Source organism: Pinus tabuliformis, chromosome 3_2 (genome assembly GCF_031772625.1).
Source record: "Pinus tabuliformis cultivar Carrire ecotype Pingquan chromosome 3_2, CPIR1, whole genome shotgun sequence".
NCBI classification, from domain to species: Eukaryota; Viridiplantae; Streptophyta; class Pinopsida; order Pinales; family Pinaceae; genus Pinus; species Pinus tabuliformis.
The window spans coordinates 767,391,723-767,397,722 of record NC_142302.1 but is presented as its reverse complement, the minus strand read 5'-3'; the positions used below and the strand labels follow the sequence as shown (position 1 = coordinate 767,397,722).

Sequence of the window (6,000 nt, the reverse complement as noted above, 5' to 3'; positions counted from 1 at the left end):
CGACACACAAAATTCCAATAAATCCGTGCAAGATTTTAAATTGCAACATATCCATGCGAGAGTTACGAAATTCACTGAACATATATACTAATTTCATCGACACTATACTTCCAAACATATATCCGCTGCATCTCCAACGTTTACAAAACGATACAAGAGTTACAGGTAGTGCAGTAGCGATTCCATGGGGTTTGGTTAAAGTTCTACAGCGACACCGCCCGCCATACGTCAAAATCTCCAACATGTTGGGGTACATAGTACTCTTTGCATTGGAAAAGAAGTTCTATGCTAGATTAAAACAGGAGTTAATCCTAGGTTTAGCTAAAAAGGGAAAGCGTTGACAAAATCATCGGACATCCATCCCAGTTGCTGGCGATGGCGATGGCGATGGCGATGTGGACATTACAGGCATTCGGACAAAAGATGTCTTAGACAGGCAGGAGAAGAATCTATGTCAATGGGGAACCAGCCACTAGAACAAGTACATAGCAGAAAACTAGAGCAGAAACCCAACAATCAAAAGTACATGTTCACCATAGAATTTAAATATTATTTCTCAGCATGGACGACGGGGCTAGCCTCCAATCCAGGTGATTTCTTTTGTCGGTCAAACCTTTTTTATATATTCTTTTTGCCTTGGTGGGACGGCAAGGATTTTATCAGAGCCACCAGAGAATTCTTGGCAAACGAGCTCAAGCTAGGGCTTCACGGCGTAACGCAAATACGTGCTGCTTCGAGTGTACAGTTAGCTCAGGTTCGATTCTCGGCTCATTCTTGTATGGGTTTTACTTGAGAATCGACAAACACGTTCCTGGAGTTTTGATCCTGCTCTGGCCAAAATTTGAGTAGTTACTGTAAAGTTTCGACATCCCCTATAGCCACAATTTGGGTGGTTTCTGTGAAGTTTTGATTCCAGTCTGGCCAAAATTAATTTGGGTGTTTTGTGTAAAGATTTTGCTATTGTATGTGCTTATGTCAGTGAATGAAAACATTTCTAATGATGAAAATGAAATCTGATCGCTTTCGAATGAGGAAATTGTGAAGTTAGAGGTCGGGAGACCTGCAAGGATTGTTGTAATGGCTTTTGAATGCTATCAGCGAGTCTGGACTTTAATTATATATTGCTTTGGGGCAGCCGGTTTTCCTTTTTTTGAGGGCTTAAAGAAGTTTGACGAGGCTGTTTTTTTTGGAATGAATTTGGATAGCAATGGATAATGAACAGCTCACCTTCTGTATGACAGGACCATTTTTTCACCGATTCGTGAGGGCCATGATAAGCAGAGATTTTTGCTTTTGGTTGGATTTTTGCTACTTACACTAACGGAGCAGCTGAATTGTTCTGGGTGGATGGATGATCCAAGAGTTTCAAGAGGCTTTAGTTGAGTTATCGAGAAGATTCTGGGTTTTGCCAATTACATGAATATTAGCTGAAGTCTTAAGCAGAATTTGAGGGATCGTTTGGTCCTGTCCTGATTGCGCGTGACAAGTAAGAAACTAAGTTTCTGTATTTAGATGAATTGAGTTGGCTATTTTAATGGCAATTAACAAGGTTTGGGTTGTCTTTTCTGATTACAATTATCAAGGTGTTTAAAAAAAATAATTTCTGGGTGTGAATATGAGTAAGTTGTGTTGTAGAACTCCGATTAGAGCTTTGTTGAGGAATACGGATCATCTTTATTTGATAAACGCATTAATGAGATTTGCCCTTTCCGCCAATCAATTGCAAATGCTGCATTTTAAGGAATTTTGTTCGAACAGATGACGACTTTAGCATGCTCAAGCACGAATTTCTAGATGAATGTGGTTCTTCTCGATTAGCCCATGCCTGCCTTTTTAAGGAGTTCAAGCAAAGCTAGATTTCGGAGAAGCTGAATTACTTTTCTAAACTTTTTTTCTTTGTCAGTTCAAATCACTCAACCACCTTTTTCATGTAGATTGAGGGCTTTAGCAAATTGTAGGCAGTGAATCTAGGATGAATTTTGAAAGGTTGAACGCAAGTATCGATTTAGCAGTTCATTTTCATTTCGAGGTTGATTTTAATCAACACCTGACTACCTTGCGAGGCAAGTTTGAGCTCTGTAGGTACTGTGAGCAGAGTGCTTTGGATGAATTTGGATGGTGTTTGACTGCTAATTATGCTAATCAATAGAAACAAAGTAAATTAGTTTCTTTCCTCTGCTTTTTTTGGTTTCTTAAATTGAACTTCAAGCATTCATTGGTGATCTATAAATTGCCATGGATATTTTACTAGATAGTTTGTCACAACAAATCTGATAAAAATTGATTGAAACCTATACTATGAGGTTTAATTTCCTTAGATTCCATAATTATTAATTATTGTTTTCTGCTTATGTATGCAATAAATACAATGCGAAAAATACAAAATAATAAAATACAAATGCACACCAACCACAATGAACACAAGATATGCTATGGAAAACCTTTATGCGAAAAAACCTCGCTGGAAGGTGTGGCTGTTCTGCTCTCTTTTGTTTGAAATGGAAATATTGCAAGTACATAGGAGAAGACACTCTCCATGTAGTTACCTAAGACCTGTGGCCCAATAAGCTATTATAGACACTAAGCCCCCTTTGTTGTGCTCTTAGTCCCACTCCTAGGTTGTTCTGCTCTATTGTGGAACAAGTTATAGTCCAAATGAATGGAACCCCATTTCCTCCTAGTGGCTTAGTTATAACATAGCTCGATAACCAACTAGGGGTTTGGTTTGACTCCTTTAAGTCTCAACTAGAGTTACAACTTTGATCCTTTTAGAGTTCTCTTTGTAGTCCCCACGTGGCTAGCCCCTTTGGCATGAATATCAGGGACTGATTTGGCATCCTCTCACACCATGGTGGTCAATCATGATAGGTCAGCTTCTATGAGGCATAACTTTTGCATGAGAACTCTCATTGATGTGATTCTTGCATCGTTGGAAAAGTCTCCTAGTGTAGAATAGCATCAGAGGGCCCAACATTGAAGTTAAAAATTTTTAACCCCAAAGAAAATGTCATTTAAGGCCTCAAAATGGCCCTGGAAGGTTTTAGACCCCAATTCTCCAAACTAGGCCCCATTGATAAAACTTCTGCTACAAGCTAATTCCTCAACTATTTCCACCCTGGAAGCATTGAGATAGATGAAAAACAATATAATGATCCAATCTAGATCATGCCTCCCCATTTTGGGAGGCTTTTGGTCCCCAAAACCATTCACTCAATGAGGTGAGAAAGTTTTTCCTTTACCTTCTCCTTGGAGTACCATTTTGCCTTGCCTAGAATTTGTCCTTTCAACCCCATCTACTAAAGGTCATGCTAGCCATGTCTTGTAGTTCTGGACTTCTTTTGCAAAACTATATTCTTTGTCAACTTTGTTTGAGCATCTGGTGCTAAGTCCTCTGTAGAAGGTAGGACCTGCTCCTTTTCTTGATTCAACGTGGAAGGCTCAGTGTTTGAGATTTTATACATTCACCACTGAGTAAATGCATATGTATGGGGGTAAACTGAGTTTTTAGGCAACATCTCCCACCTTTTCAAACATCTTGAGGGAACCATATCGCAGAACCTTGATTTTCTTACTAGAGCCCTGTAGCCTCTCCTTGTTCAACTGCAACCATACTCTACCTTCCACTGTGAATGACCTCTCTACTCTATGTTGATCAGGCAAGGCCTTGTATGTTTCCCATGACTTCTTCAACATCTCTTGTTCTTGCAAATTGATCCGCCTAATCTTCTTAACACATTTTCCTATTCTTAATGCATCCCCTGTGAGATCCTGATTCCTACCTCACTCCTCCTGGCTATCCATATACAACATCCAAAGGTGAAGGTGCCAAATATCCAAAACAATTTTCAAATGAAGACTTATCAGTAGAATTATGAATTGCTCTGTCATATTGGTGTTGTATATATACCATATTTTCATCCTAGATCTTCGAATGCTTTTGATTATAACCCCTCTAAAGTTGCACCAAAGTTTGTTGAGTACTTCTGTTTGCCCATCTGGCTATGGATGGAATGTTGTGGACCTCTTCAACTTCGTGTCCATATTCTCTCACAATGTAGTCCATGTTGAATTTTGTAGCTATGGTCAGTCTTCATAATGTACAATTTGTACTTGTAATGATAAAATATAAATCATATTTGTGATGAAAGAAAATTATTTGAAGCATGTTCTTCATGCTTGCAAGAAAAGAAAATATTTATTGATTTTATATTAAAAAGAAATATTATAAGGCATGTTCTTCATGACCTTATCAAAAGTGGGAAAATGAAATTTTAGATTTAAGTTTGGACACCACAAGATGCCCAAGTTGGCCTCCCAATGATGAAGTTAGCCCTGCCCTTAGAGGCACCTATTTGACCCCTCCATTGTACATATATAGAGGTCACTTGATCTCCCTCCAAGGTAGATTCGTATCTCATATCTCATCAAGTATATTTCTGATTTGAGCAAGCGAAGGAGACAAGACAAGAAGTAAAGCTGAGAATAAGGAAAAGAAGCCAGCCAAGATATCTAGAAGACTCCCCTTGCACGTGTGAAGAGACTCTTGCTCTAGGTTAGAAGATTCCTGAGGTAAAATTTGAGATTTCTGTGAATTAGCCTGAGTCTAAGTTGCACGAAACGGGGAAATGGGTACGAGTTTCCGAAATGGGAAGCGATACGAAACGCGACCTCCCCAAATTTTGGAAACGGGGAAACGCGAATATATATATATATATTGAAAATATTTAAATATATGTGCAATCATAAAGCATAAATGATACATTATAATTTATTACACTTAAACATTAAGATTTAATTTACATCACATTTACATAATGAAAATAAAAATATCGGAATATCCAAAAGCAACCTTTATTATATATCCAAATCTCAAAATCAACCTTTATTTATATTAATATATGAGGTTGCAAGTACAATAAAGACTATAAGGCTGCAAGAGAGAGATCCAAATCAGGATTTTCTGCATCCACATCCCATTCTTTAGAAGGACCATTGTTGTATTGAGAGTCTCCTCCTACATAGTCGAACGACCTTAGTGCTCTTGATTAAATACACGTTTCATACCCTAGTACCCTACATGATCTTTTTTATTGGGAGTTTCCCATGCATAGAGGGCTTGGTTCTCTTGATTAAATACAAGTTCCATACCCTAGTACATGATAAAATCCAATGGAAACATTACAATCCTTCTAATCTTGAAATCCTGAAAAACAAATAAGTCTGTTGGATTTTGAGTGAGATCTAAAATTCTACTTTCTCCATATGAAATCCAATGAGGGCGAAACCACTCTCAAACATCCTGAGTCATTTCATGGTAATGTTAAAAATTTAAGTAAAAGGATGAAAATGAAAAATAAAGGAGAATATCACTTTTACTTTAAGAATTTAACATTACCATGAACTGCGTATCCCTCAAACTTCCTGATGAATTGCATATCAACACTAGGGCAAAATTCACTTTTATAACTTTAGACACGCATCTAGAAGCAACAAGAAGTCACTAACATACCCTAAAAGTAAATTAAAAAACAAATTTAAACAAAAAAAAAACACAAGTTAATGAGGAAACGTGGGTCGTACGGCCCTGAAACGCGTTTCTGGCCATACTGGCCACGTTTCCGTTTCGAGAAATGTGGCAGTACAGCCGGAAACGCGTTTCACAGCCGTACCAAACGCGTTTCCGCGTTTCGTACCCGTTTCTGTACGGAAACAGACCTCTATCCCACGTTTCCTGCAACATAGGCCTGAGTTTTCTGTGGAGAGGAGTAGGCTGAATTTTGGCCTCTATTACAGACCTAGTTCGAGTTGTTGACGAGCATGTTGAAGACATCTTAGTGACATTTTTGACTTGGCATCTTGTGGATTTCTGGAAGTGACATCTTGCTGGTTAGTTTGACCATGAACTTGACTTTGATGTATCTCTTGTTGAATTCGATATTTCTCTAAGAAGAAGGTTGCTGGGTTTTCCCCATGGGGGTCTTTCCAGGATAAATTCTTGTA

General features: G+C 38.3%; 1 protein-coding gene across 5 annotated transcripts in view; it reads left to right on the top strand.

Moving 5' to 3' along the window:
* Window positions 1–215: 215 nt before the first annotated feature.
* The window catches only part of LOC149182882 (protein PHOSPHATE STARVATION RESPONSE 1-like), a 235,636-nt gene continuing 229,851 nt past the window's right edge, over window positions 216–6,000 (top strand). For 2 of the 5 annotated variants that reach the window (XM_089416981.1, XM_089416978.1), the window contains exons 1-2: window positions 217–854; window positions 1,242–1,486. The gene's annotated coding sequence lies outside the window, so the exon portion shown is untranslated. Of the gene's footprint in view, window positions 855–1,241; window positions 1,487–6,000 lie in introns of all 5 variants that reach the window. The other 3 variants (XM_089416982.1, XM_089416980.1, XM_089416979.1) reach the window with 3 other exon arrangements.